This window comes from Chiloscyllium plagiosum, unplaced genomic scaffold, assembly GCF_037043375.1.
Source record: "Chiloscyllium plagiosum isolate Xiang-an unplaced genomic scaffold, Cpla_swu_hap1 HiC_scaffold_49, whole genome shotgun sequence".
NCBI lineage: Eukaryota > Metazoa > Chordata > Chondrichthyes > Orectolobiformes > Hemiscylliidae > Chiloscyllium > Chiloscyllium plagiosum.
In genome coordinates, this window is record NW_028270187.1 from 17,087,951 (window position 1) to 17,102,398 (window position 14,448).

Below are 14,448 nucleotides of genomic sequence, written 5' to 3' on the forward strand. Positions count from 1 at the left end.
TGGGAAAGCTTCTAATGAATTGTAATCTCAGCCTCAAGCAACAATACTGGGAGATCATATGGACTAACTTTATATGCTGACTAAACAAATTTAATGTGTAACCTGTTTACCTAAATCATCTGACGAAGGCATATAATTCTGAATCTTTAGTTTTCTTGGGTATTTAAGCCGGTTTAGAAACGTAGAAAATAGGAGCTGGAGGAGGCCATGCAATCTTTCGAGCTTGCTCTGCCATTCATCACGATCATGGCTGATTGTCCAACTCAATAGCCTAATCATGCTTTCTCCCCATAACATTCAATCCCATTTGCCCCAAGTGCTATATCAAGCTGCCTCTTTAATTGTAGTTGAAAGTGTTTGCTTGAAGTGTCTTAATTTTTCCTTACGTTCAATTGAAGCTATGAAACAAACATGGAGTCCAAACTCTGTCCAAATTCTGAGGAAGTTGACAATTTATGTTCACAAGAAAAGAAAGTGACAGTCAAAAAGTAAGTTTGATCCAATGTATGACCATGTTATGCTTCAGCATGTGTTCAGTCTCTTTCTGAACCGGTGCCAACCTACAAAGGTTAGGTCTATAGGATGTTGCTTGATTGGAATATCATTTCCTCAATCAATATTATGTGTAGTGAGATTAGTAATTCCCAGGTTATTCCCACATATCTCCCCATGTGATTATACCAACTCTTTCAGGTCATTTCGATTTTCATCTGGAAGTTAACTCAGCAGTTTATCCCAGTTTTCCAGATCAATTTCTATGACAGTGAATTCCAAAGAGTCACCACTGTCAGGGTGAAGAAAAGTTTCCTCATCTCAGTCCAAAATGCCCGAGCCAGTATTCCTAAACCGTGAGGTCTGGTTCGGGACTCCCCAGCCGTGGAGAACATCCTTCCTGGTTATCTAATTCTGGACATAAACACTGGCTTGTGCCGCATCTTGTGATCTTCGCCTGGGTCATGTATGGGGAGGGTTGTTCTCTGTATTACCACACTTTTACAGTGCAAGTTAACCTCTTGCTGATAGCAAGCTGGAAGCAAGGTAGCCATTTGTTGCTAAAAAAAGAGATAGGACTGAGTGCTCACTGCCCATATTCAAAAGGGAAAAATGACCTACTGAGGAGAGTTATTAGAGAACTTTTTGTAGCTTTAACGGTGGACACTGAGAGAAATTACTGACTCCCGTAGAACACACAGGGAATCAGCAAAGGTGACCCAAAGTGCTGATTCCTAATGACACATATTGCACTTTCCAAATGACAACAGCCCATTGGTTGAAGAAGTGTTCCTTTTTTTTAAAATTAAAATGTTCAGCGATGTATGACACACCTCTGGAGTAGGTGGGATAGGAATCCAAGTCTACTAAATCTAATTTAGGAAAATAAGCCTACTGACCAAGGGTGGGGAGACTATCATTCTATCATCAGAGGTCTGTTTTGCATCTCATACAGAATTGATGCAATTGCCCTTAATTGCTTCATTAATCCCTGGGGATGTAAATAATAAGCCACTTGTCAGAGTATTGTGTGCTGCTCAGGTGCTACTAAGTATAATGCTGATCGCTGAGTCGGAAGATTGAGGGTTCAAGATCTACCTTCGGGGTTAGAATACACTAATTGATACTGCCACGGCAGTGCAGTCCTGAGATAATCCTGCACGTCAGATGTATATGAGGCATTAAACCAAAGCCACTCTGCACTCTAAAGGGACCTTTATTACTTTGAATTAAAGTGAGATTATATCTGGTGTCCCGGCCAATATTTATCGCTCAATCCCGATGAGCAGACGATCTGGTCATCATCTCCTTCCTGCTTTTCTCACGGTACACAAATTAGATATCACATTTCTGACATGTAACTACATGATCAAAAGTACATTGGTTGTTGTATAGAACATCTCTGATTGAAAATTGGCTTTGTCAGAACCTGCATGTATTATTACTCAACTTGGCTATTCATTTTTCACTCTCTTGACCCTCTGAAAGCACTCCTTTCCAACTTCCACCAAAGGAGAATGAGACAAAACTGAGTGCTGTAATATTTCACTTTATGCTAACATCTGGATCAAACTAAAATACCATTCAATGCAAATATAAAACGAACTGAACCAGATTTAAAGGATTAAAACAAATTATACTTTTCACCAAAAATATTTCAATAGTTCTCATTGTATCAAGTACCAGCAAACAGTGGAGTCTGTTGCAATCTATTTTATCTTGTCTAAAGAATAGGCTGAGGAAAAGCATTGCAGGCTCTTTAAATTTGAGAATGAGGAAAGGAGTACAGTGTGGAACAGTGACTAACAGCAGGAAAATTATTCTCCAGATTAGAATATATATGTAGTGGAATATACTAAAATGATAGAATGAGAGAAGTTAAAGTGGGCTATTGCAAGCGGAATGTTTTATAAGCTTGTTAATATCGGGTCAGTCAGGATCTTATTGAATGGTGGAACAGGCTCGAAGCGCCAAGTGACATATTCTCATTTACTGTTCATACCTCGAAACAATTTTGTTAGTTACTCGAGCGGAGGTATTAAACACATTTTAAACTGTTACTTGGGCACAACTGATATTTCCGTCTATGATTCCCTGGGTTTGATAGTATGTAGTTGACAGTGGCCCCAGGGGTTCTGCACTTGTTTCAGACATCTGGAAAGAGATGCTTTGGATACTCTGAGGTGGCATTAAGATGTTATAAAAATGTGCAACTTTTCTACTCTGCTTGGGTAGAGAGGGTTTTGCTCTCTATCAAACCTGTGCATCATTTGACTTCAATCTGCTTTTCTTTGTTGCATTATTGTATGGAGTTTATTCTCTTAAGTCAATAACCTGGGCTTTGCCCAACGTTTAAGAGGTTTTTACTCACATTGGTGAGTTTCTGTATCCCATGAGATAGATTCATTGCAGTCAGTAATGGGAAATATAGCAGATCAAATATAATGTTGTTAATTGTTATTACATCTTTTAACATGGATAACGATGTGCTGTTCTATGAACCTCAAGATTTAAAAGCCTTTTCAGTGGAGCCACTGCTGATTTAACCAATGCGCTATACTGGTGAACTCACTGATACTGAAACCTCTATAATCTGGGACAATGATGAAATAGAAACTGACTGGAACTGCAACTTATCAAGAAAACTAGGGATCAGCGAGAGGTTGAGGCCGAAGCTCAGAATACAGAGGCACTGCAAACCCAAACACCCACTGACACAGTTTCTCAAGATGAATTATGATGTGGTTCTGCACTATTCGGTTCTGATCTCTGTGGTTTGTGGAAAAAAATGATGTCTGCTAGAAGACAACTACAAAGCTCTCTTGCGATAATGTGACACAGAATCAAGTGAAATTTGGAGTTCTCCTTATGGGACTTCTTTCATCCTTTCAAGTGGCAGCTGAATTTGGTGATCAGGTATCAGTTACTATCGAATTGGATGAAATCTTGATAGTGATTCCTTTATTTACATTTCCCTATCTCTGAGGTTTGCCCCATTTCTTTATTAAAGGGCCAATGGGTGTGAAATCTCTTTAGTGCTGTCCATAGGATAGCCGTGCTCCTGCCACTGTCCAACTTCATATTCATATCTGCCTTTAAAAGCAATCTGAATCTATGGTCACATACTGGTGCCGGAACTAACCGGGGTTCGTAATAGAATGACTAATTCTTCAACTGCTGCAAACCAATATGGGCTAGATTTTCAAACTGTCATTATCCCAAAGGTGCTTTTGGTGCCACATTCAGTATTCGGAATGACAATGAGGTTTTTTGTTAGTGCAGAATTTCTCTCTATTACTTTAAATAATAGTGTGCTGTGTGTATGTGCATGTGGTTTGTTTCTATTTATTTCTGTTCCTCAATGGCTTTGAAATTGCTGCTGTATAGGATCAAAGGCAAAGTATTGTCTCCACAAGGACATTGTTGCTGGTTTTCCTCTGAGACCAGTGCAGAACTTTACCAGTTCATTGCAGGCCTGATACATTATAGTTTAGTTTCACCTCTGTCAGCTGGTACAACATGGAAATTTGAGTATTGATGAAAATAAAGTTTTTTTATTTAAGTCTTTAATATTGTACTAAGCAGGACACTCTCAAGAATTCCAATGGAAAGGGAGAAAGCATTTAATCTATCTGGGTAATGAGTGCTGATTGATAAAGGCATGGAGAGTGGACCAGGTGATAGTTGGCAGTTAACTGCCAATGCTTGTTGTGATTCGACTAAATTGGCGATGACCATTCTCTGCCTCATTTGGCATGACAATACCTTGACCATTCAGGCAACCTGCCAATTGAAAACATAACAAAGTTCAGTTGTCAACTGTCCATCACCATCTGACCAGTCCATTTTTACATTAGGAACATCTCGATCAATCATTGTGCACTTTCCAATGCATCAGAACTCTTTTCTTGTTCAGTATAAAATGTTGTTTCCCTTTATGTCAAAATATTTCTGTATTTGCAAACAATCGTTTGAATTTGGGAACCTTTTGTTAATGGAGTATCCAACATCCAGCTGATATGATTAAAATGGAATCTAGTTTTCGAATTTGAAATGATTTAACCCCCTGACAAGCCCACTTTGTTCATGAAGATCCTCTTTGTATATTGTATCAGTCTGGCTGTTGAAAGACAGCTTTGGAAAGTTGTTTACTTTGGTTAATTTCTATTTAATGAATTCCTGAAACGGTGCAAAATGCATTCCATTGCATTTACAAAACTAAGATATCTTGTGAAATCAGGAGATGTGCACAGTGCAAATAAAAATCCCATTTACTGCTGGCCTGGACAAGACTGGTAAACTTAAACTTGTGCTTATAGAGAAAGGACTGAGATCTTAACTGGCTCATCATCTAATGTATTGAGTTTAAACTTACGTCTATCTCTAAATTCTTCAAAGCCTTGATTCACGCTGTCTCTTGTACCCCTTATATACACACTCTGTTCTTTGGTTCTCTGATTGCTTTATATCTTTTTGTCCATGAGTATGGCCAAGCCCCTTAATTAGCTGTAATTTACTGATAAACTTCCTCAGATGCCCTCTGGTACTCATTCTTTCTTTGAAAGCTTGCTTAAAAGCCAGTTTCATGTTTTTGGTCTTGGTCCTAACTCTTCTGATACATGCCAATAAACTTCCCCTGTTTGGCATTTGGTGCATCCTTTTCTAGTTTGGAAGGTCGGACTCGAATAAATATAGGGTTAAAGACAGGATTCTTGGCAGTGTGGAGGAACAGAGGGATCTGGGTGTGCAGTACATAGATCCCTCAAAGTTACCACCCAAATGGATAGGGTTGTTAAGAAATCATTTGTTGCTTTGGCTTTCATTAACAGGGGGATCGAGTTTGAGAGCCGTGAGGTTTTGCGACAGCTCTTCAAGTCCCTGGTGAGAGCACATTTGGAATATTGTGTCCAGTTCTGGTCGCCCTACTATAAGAAAGAGGCTTTGGAGAGCATTCAAAGAAGGTTTACCAGGATGCTGCCTGGACTGAGGGCTTGCCTTGTGAAGAAAGGTTGAATAAGCTCAGACGTTTCTCTCTGGAGAGAAGGAGGAAGAGAGGAGACCTGATTGAGGTATACAAGATAATGAGAGGAATAGATAAATTCAATAGCTAGACACTTTTCGCCAGGGCAGGATTAACTGGTACGAGGGGGGTCATAGTATTAAGATATTAGGAGAAAGGTATAGAGGAGACGTCAGAGGTAGGTTCTTTATGTAGAGAGTTGTGAATGCATGGAATGCATCGCCAGTGGTGGCGGTGGAAGCAGAGTCATTCGGGACTTTTAAGCGACTGCTGGACATGCACATGTTTAGCAGTGAGTTGAGGGGTGTGTAGGTTGTTATTATATTTTACATTAGGATTAAACCTCGGCAAAACATCGTGTGCCAATGGGCCTGTTCTGTGCTGTACTTTTCTATGTTCTATGTTAAAGCATCTCATAAATGTGAGTATTTAATGTTAACTTTCGCAGATTTAATTGATTCTAATTGGAATGTATCTGCCAAAGCTTTAGCAAAATTGAATCAGCAAACAGCTTCAAACTGTGCACACATCCATCATATAACATTGCTGCTCCACATTAACGTTTCAAATGCACTGCTCCATTCCAAATAGCGGACCACCCGTTCCCATTCATAGAAATTTGTTTCTGATGGATGGAAGTGGTTGTGTCGGTACTTCTGCCATTTTTATTGAACTCATCTCAAGTTACACTTTAGAATTTAACACTCAGGACAAGACTGTTTGTGTTAAGCTTTATCAATTTTGACCAGTCTGCCAGCTCTTCATGTTCTTGAATATTGCAATGGGACTGGGTTTTATCAGCCCTCTAGGGACAGGCTGCAAGGTCATTCGATGGATAATAATAAGGGAAGGAAGGAGTTTCAGTGGTTTTCATATTTCCACCTCCGTAGTATTTTATTTATCCCAAATTAGGGAAAGGATGGCCACTCAGGTGGTCAATGTAGAGTCTGTTCCCGCCAATGCTGGCAGTTTATTAGCTGAAGCTGGGTCCTCCATTGTGTGGGAGACCTTCTCCTGCATCCTAGAGACAAACCTGCAGGATGTCCCTCCTAATGAAGTACCATATGGCTCATAACAGGGTATTCCATCTGCATACTGGAACAGTCTCCTGTCCATGGTGGCGATCATTACGGGAACTGGAAATCAGAGTAAGTGAGTGAAAGAAGCCGTGAGGGCTAGAGTGTTCACAACATTCCCAGGACCAGGTTGGCAGGTCCTACTGAGACCATTAATAAGTCATTAAGATCCCCCAATTGGTGCATGGACACTGGGTTACTCCTACTCCTAGTAAGAGTACTGTGATTACTGCTGTTTCAGTGCTATCAAGCAAATAGTGAAGTGTGGCCATGTGATAAAATCATTTACATTCACTGTTGAAGACTTGAGACTTTTTTGTGAGAAACATTATAATTCTTCTAGATGTTTTTAATACACTTTTTGTTTCATACAATGGTGATTTTCTACATAGGATTACAGAGGAAATACAGACCATTTGGTACAATCAGTTCATGCCAGCGCTTATGTTCCACTCAAGGTGTTTCACATCTTTCCTCATCTAAATCGCCCATTGTAATTCTCTATTCCCATCCCTTCCAAGTGCTCACCTAGTTTCCTTGAAATACATCTCAACTAATGATTTCAACTATTCCGTCTGGTCACATATTCCCCGTTCTCATCATTCTTTCAGTGAAGAGGTTTCTTCTGAATTCCCTTTTGAATTTCTTGAGGTACCATCTTATATTGACAGCCTCTAGTTATGTTCTACCCCGTCGTGTAATGTTTTCTCTGTACCTTCTCCCTTCAAAACCTTTCATAATTTTAGAACTGTCAGCCTTCTTTACAAGAGAAAAGTGAACAGCACAACAATTCTTCCTTGATATACACAGCCAGAAACTTGTGTAGCATTCTTATAAATCTTCTCTTCACACTCTCTCATCCATTATATAATATGTCAACTCGAACTGCAAGCAATACTCTTAATTATAGTCAACCAGATTTTTATAGGGACCCTACTTTCAAATCTATCCCTTTCGAGATAAAGCTTAGAGCCTTGTTTGCATTTTTATGGCCTTCGGAACCTGTGGTGAAATTGTTCGTGACTGATGTCATGGTCTGAGATCCCTTTGTTTCTCTCCCTCACTTAGACGTGCATCTTTGAATAAGTGACCTGCACATTATTCTTACCAAGATGTAACACCTTACGTTTATCTGTGTGAATCTTCATTTGCTAATTATTTGAACATACCGTAAATTAATTAATGATCTCTTGCAACTTCTTGTACTCCTCAGAATTAGCTACATTTCAACATTCCTTTCCAATTTGGTGTCATTGAATTGCTTTTTTTTGTAGTAATTAGATACAATATTAATTTGCAGTTTTACTTTATTTTGTTTTGACTTTTTAGAGAGGTGCAGTAATCCACACGGTAACTATAACAACTAAATGTAGAATGACAGATAGATGAAAATTATTACAAACACAGGACTAATTAATAAACTCTGTTAACTTCAAGGTCAAAACTGGGATTATTTTTTACACGAATGATATGGTGAGATTATCCGTAGTGCAATAACTTTTTGTCCATTTTTTGTTGCAGTTTATTTCCCCAGGTCTTTCTGGGCTACTGGTATGAAATTGCAAAGGCACCCATCCTCCATTTTAAACTAAATGAAAATAAAAAAAAGCATTTATATAAAATGCAACATGATTTATATGAAGCCATCCTTCTAGGCTTATACATATTCACAGCCATGTAGGGTTATATAGGGAGAGGCTGAATAAGCTTGGGCTGAATTCCCTGGAGCGTTGAAGGCTGAGGCGTAACTTTATAAAGGTTTATACAATCATCAGAGGCATGGATACGGTGAATAGACAAGGTCTTTTCCCTGAGGTGGGTGGAGTCTCATCTAAACCTATAATCGTGAGTACAGGTTTAGAGTGAGAGGGGATAAAGTTGAAAGTACCTTAGCAGTAACTTTTTCATGCAGAGGATGGTGTGTATGGAATGAACTGCCAGAGGAAGCTGGTGCAATTTCAACATTTAAAAGGCATCTGAGTGTGTATACGAATAGGAAGGATTTAGATGGGCCAAGTACTGGCAAATGGGAATAGATTAGTTTAGGATATCTGGTCAGCATGGGCAAGTGAGACTGAAAGATCTGTTTCCAAGTTGTACATCTCTATGACTCTATGATCTACCCCTTTGCTCTTAATGTACTAGTCAAATCTCTTTGGATTATCTTTAACATTATCTCCCAAGGCTATCTCATTTTCCTTTCTTGCCCTCCTCATTTCCCTATTTAGAATGTCCCTGCACCTCTTGTACTCTTCGGGATTCACTTGATCCCATTTCTCTATTTCTAATATACGATTCATTCTTAATCCGAACCAAAGCCTCAATATCTTTATTCCTCCAGTGTTCCCTCCTCTTACCAGCCTTACCTTCACACTAACAGGAACATCCTGCCTCCGAACTCCCGTTATCTCACTTCTGAAAGCTTCAATCTTCCCGGCCGTCCTTTGAGCTGCAAACAGTCTACTCCAATCAACCCTTGAAAGGTTTTGTCTCATACTATCAAAATTTGCCCTCGTCCAGTTAAGAACATTAACTTATATATAATGCCAATCCTTTCCATAAATATTTTACAACTAATGGCATTATGACCCCGGCCCCAAAAAGCTCCCCTACTAACCATTCAGTCACTTGCTCTGCCTTATATCACAAGAGTAGGTCAGGTTTGCTCCTTCTGTGATAGTTACATCTGCATTTAATGAAGAAAATTGACTTTAGCACTTACCAAATTCCTCACCATCCAAGCTCTTAAGACCATGGCTGTCCCACTTTATGTTTGGAAGGTTAAAATTTGCTATTATTACAATCCTATTATTCACACGTATAAATAAGATCTTTCGACATATTTGTTACTCAATTTCACTCTGACTACAGGGGGGACTATTGCAATCGCATCAAAGTAATCATGCTTTTCTTATTTCTGAGTTCCATTCACATAGCTTCACTAGACCATCCCTCAGAAATCCCTTGTGTTAGAACAGTAGTAATGTTTCACCACAAGAAAAATTGACTCCAATCTCCTTCTAGCTCTTCCTACTTCTGCCGTACATTTGATGGTGGGAGGGGCTTTGAACATAAATTATTCAATTTACTGGTGATGGTTAGTAGCTGAAAATAAAGATACTGTGGGTGACATGGGTGATGGGAAATAAAAGGTTACATTGTGTGGAAGGAAAATTCTGGACAGAAACAAGAATTTTAAAAAACGAACTCCATTCTTTCTGCCCAGGTCTTGCCTACACCGCTCTACCTCCAGATTACTTTCCTTTTGTTTTGATGAGTTCAAGTTAATCTCAGCCGCTGTTTTGTACTTGTTAACCATTTGTTAACGGGTGTTTGCCGTTACAGAAAAATATTAATAGCAATTTAAAATAAAATGTGAGGATATTGGAAGAACAGCTAGGAGCTTCAAAGCTTGACAGACGGCTTGTGGGAAAGGACATGGAAAGCAGCAGGGTTTCCAGAACTTCTCATCTCTGCCTTCCCTGATCGAAATCAAACTGTGATTTATAAATTTTGAGGATTGTTATTCATTAATATCGGTGTGTCAGATAGATCACAGTCTCAGGGAGGCGTGACGTGCTTATTTGTTTTGTGATGAACTCAGGGGAACATACAATAGTAAGGGGGTAAACCCAAAGGGGTGCAGGAGCAGAGGATCCCCCGTGTGTATGTGCACAAATCAGGGAATGTACCATGATACAAGGACAGAAGAGCAAATACACCCGACTTCATCACCTTACGCTGTAGAGAACAAACACACAGCAATTATGTTAAACTGAAATAAAACAGTCTCTTGTCTCACCTGAAATGTTGCATCTAGTTTCAGGTGCCACGTTTTTGAAAAAAATGCAAAGTTATGAGATTGGGTGCGTGACTGATTCACAACACTATTCTCGGGATGATACACCTCACCAACTCTGAGAAATTGAGAATGTTCTCCTCTGCTGATAGTTTCCAGACTCTGTGACCAGTTGCTATGATTGGTTCTCAATTCCGTCTTGCGTCATATAGATCTTAATGGCTGAATATTTCAAGTACTCATGAGCTGTGCCTTGCCTGATCACAGCGACCTCTGATTTATTATTTTTGAGGTTTGCTGTTCAGTAATATCCCTGTATCAGATAGATCTCAGTCTCATTCCCTGGGATTTGACAGGTGTGGTGTGTCAAGTAGATCCCAGGAATTGTGCTCCATGAGATTTATGTGTGAGAAAATCTCCAGTTCTGAGAATCCGCCCTTGGATTGTGCACGTGTTGTGTCTGAATACCTGACTGAACGTTGACATTTTTGGCTGATGAATGTTTCCTTGGGCGCTTTAGGTGGCGATTTCTGCATTACTAACCCAGGCTGCCCTGACATTGGGAGTACTTTTAGTTTAGACAGTGTAGAGTAAACTTTCAAACTCCGTTGTCTGCCTTTTTTCGGCTTCTGGTGGAGCCTATAAAATTATCATGAGGTGACCCGAGGCCGTGACCCTTGGTGCATAAGCGGAAATGTTCTCTCATCATTCTGCCTCTGGAGTGTTCCATCAGGCATATCGTGTGAAAGATGTATGTACATTAGTGGGCTGCATGGTAGCACAGCATTAAACTAAATAACTGGATGAAACACAACCAAACAGAACAAGTGAAAGTATTTGGCTGGGAAATGAATAGGATGTGGGAAAATGTATTATTACTGACTGGCCTTGAAGAAAGAATTAAGCAAACTCAAGGTTAGTGCATATTCATTCGAGATTTATTAACCATTTCAGAAAGCATTTTTATCCAAAAGGTTGATGTAAAAGCTAACAGAAGTGAATATAATGGCTGGATGCCACATTGAGACGAGAACACATGCGCTGTGAGCTGGGAATTTTCTGTACATCAGTAACAGTCACAAGAAAGGGAATACAAAGGCTCATCAGAAAGGGTAGGCAACATTCTGTGTAAGGAACAAATAAAAACAAAACAAACAACTGGGAAGCTACAAATTCTTCCAACCACAACCATCTCAAAGATATCAAAGTAAAAAGGAAAATCCATCAATAATTGTCTCAGTTACCCGCTGATAAACTGAAGTAATCTCACTGTTAGAGTCAGCAACAGGACAGATTGGAGATTGGGAATTCAGAGACCTTGATAAGCAGATCAGGAAAATCAAAGGGGTCCACAATTCATTCACTTAACCTGGAAAAGAGAGAGAAAGCAATGCCGCAGATATTTATGATCAGGGACTTTCAGATATAATGTTTATTCAATGGCACACTCAGAGATTTCACAAAACATATTGGGCTGCTTGGTGTGAGAAAGATGTGATTATTCTCACCTTCACCAGAGTGACGGCAGCGCTGTAGAAAATACTCAGGAAGAACAAGGTGATGAACGTGGAAGCAGTTGTCCAGATGTTGCTGTTATCATCCTCATAGTCTTCAATCCAAGTGTGATCTATTGAATCTATAAATATAAAGCCGAGAGAACGCATTTAGATTGTTTATTGATCCAGATCGATCTATCTGCATCCAAGTCATGTAATTGGAGACCATTACATCTTCATAAAACAGTCAGGTATTTCTCAAGTGTGACTCTTATCTGTATCTATTAGTGCATTATTGACTCAGCAAGAAATTACAAATACTAACTGCACATGTTCTTTCTTCATTATCCATGTCAGAACGTTTTAAATTATTTTTCTTTTCATCTATTATTTAAGGATATTATTATTTGAGGAATGCTTATTACGAATGATGATTTTAATTATAATCATTATATTTTAAATATAGGCTGTGACAGCACTTTAGTTGAAAATTGTGGCCATCACTGAATAAAAGTTCAAATGTGATTCTCATCTTTTATATTGGTGACCAATTGCTTGGCAAATCATGAATATAAGTGACATCACAGTCAGGACATTGCTTCATATTTTAGTTTTTAAGATCTGTATATTTAGGAATAAATTTTGGTACGTGTGTCCCTTAATTTATTTGATCTATTGCTTGGTGTGTTTGGTTTCCCTTTAATGTTTGTGTATGTGGTTATAAGAGTTTCTTACTTCACTCTAGCCCATGTTGGTGTCTGTGCATGAATAAACATATTCCTGTTCCTTTACTGCTGGTGTGCTCATGTGTTTGTGCACCTAAATTTTGGTATTTTCCCAGTGTGTAAGCATCATCATGCTAATATGCCACTTCGTTGCTGCCTATGCTTATCTTGTAATGTCTTTGTGCGTGTTCACTTTTCATTAGTGCTATCTAAAACGTGTGCTTATGTGTCTGTTTCAGATCCTACCTACACTGGGCTATTTTCATGTTTATGCTTAATAAATGTTAGCATGCAATGTTATGTTTTGATGGATGTTTATATTTAGATGATGATGTTTGCTTGTGTGGCAATCTTTCCCAAACTATCTCCTGATCAGCTTGTTTGTGCTATTGTTTGTGGATGCTTGCTGATGCTTGTGCCCATTACCCTTATTTAATAAACGCCCCTCTATTTGTTCATCTATGCACTTGTGTGTCTGCATGTGAGACTCTGAATTTGTGTGTGCGTGTGATATTGTATACACGCTGATCAATGTGGTTTAAAAATAACTAATTCAGCTGCCTCTGTCATCGTATGTTTGTGATTCTGAAAATGGGAAAATAATGATATTAATGTTTATCTCTGTGCACTTACGTGCCTGTGTGAGTTGACATGTGGGAGGACATTTTTCGGAATTTGTATCTGTGTGTTCATGTGTGTATGTCTGTACGCATTGTGCTGTATGAATGTATATGTATTCATGCCCATTTGTGTGTTACCGTGTGTCGATGTTTCTCATGGTTATCTGTGAGTACTCCTGTTCATTTGTGCAAATGATTTTCTTTTGGTGTATGTGAGTTTTTGTATGAGCTTAGGTGAGTGTTCAAGTACCACTTGCATGTGTGGCTCTGTGCGAGTATGTGTGTGTGACATCTTATCTATGTGCACATTTGAGTGTGCACATAAATATGTCTCATTACGTGTGTATTTGCGATCATCTCTCTGCATCTGTTCTTATACCAGATTGCAATTTTTATTATTCTAATTTATTGTTCTAATTTTAATGCATTGCCCATAATTAGATTTGACCTTGGTGTTACAGGAAACATTTCCCATCGTCGTGCAGAGATAAGCGTTTTATGAGCAACTCTTCTGTTGCAGTGATAGAACTTCTGTCTCTGAGAGAAAAGGCATGAGTTCAAATCCCCACTGCCCCAGAGATAACATTTCTGAATATGTTTATTAGAAAATGTCTACTTGTGTTCTGTATGTGAAACAAAATGATATCAGGTATTCGAATACCAGAATTGATCCCATGTGCTCCAGAAAACTGAGACAAAACTATGGAGTTCAAACTGGGACGATGCAAACACCAGTTTTGGATTATGGGAATCAATGTTAATCATTTGTTAACAGAGCCAAGCGTGTCTAACTTGTTTCAAAGGTATTGTTTTGCATTGAAATGTGAAAATCTTTGGACAGTAAGCAAGAAGCTGACTGTTCCTGTTCGCAACTGGGTTACATTACAGAGGACATCTACCATGAAAACTCTGGACAGGGAGCAAGAGGACAGACCATTCATCGTTCCCCTCCCCTCTGCTCCACAACAACTTATCTGTTGATTCTCTTTGGTGTGAAAGTGAAGCTACATTCTGAAAACTCATGCGCTGGCGCAAGATCCCTGGCAGTTCCCCAGAAACAAAGGTTACATTCAAACTGTTCTGCACTCTTTACGATTGGTATGTTCCAATCAAATTTAATTTTAAAGTGTCTTAAATTTACATTTCCAATTGGTGCAATTTGGCAGTTTAAAACTGACATGAATTTTGTAAGAATGTCCAATCGGGGGAATCAAAAACAC

General features: G+C 39.0%; 1 long non-coding RNA gene across 1 annotated transcript; it reads right to left on the reverse strand.

The window, feature by feature from the left end:
• Nucleotides 1-11,307: 11,307 nt before the first annotated feature.
• Nucleotides 11,308-12,024, reverse strand: LOC148135629 (uncharacterized). The gene is made up of 2 exons (XR_015755169.1): nucleotides 11,896-12,024; nucleotides 11,308-11,756 (listed from the first exon to the last, which is right to left on the reverse strand). It is a non-coding gene; the product is annotated as an uncharacterized LOC148135629 (long non-coding RNA).
• Between the last annotated feature and the right edge of the window lie 2,424 nt (nucleotides 12,025-14,448).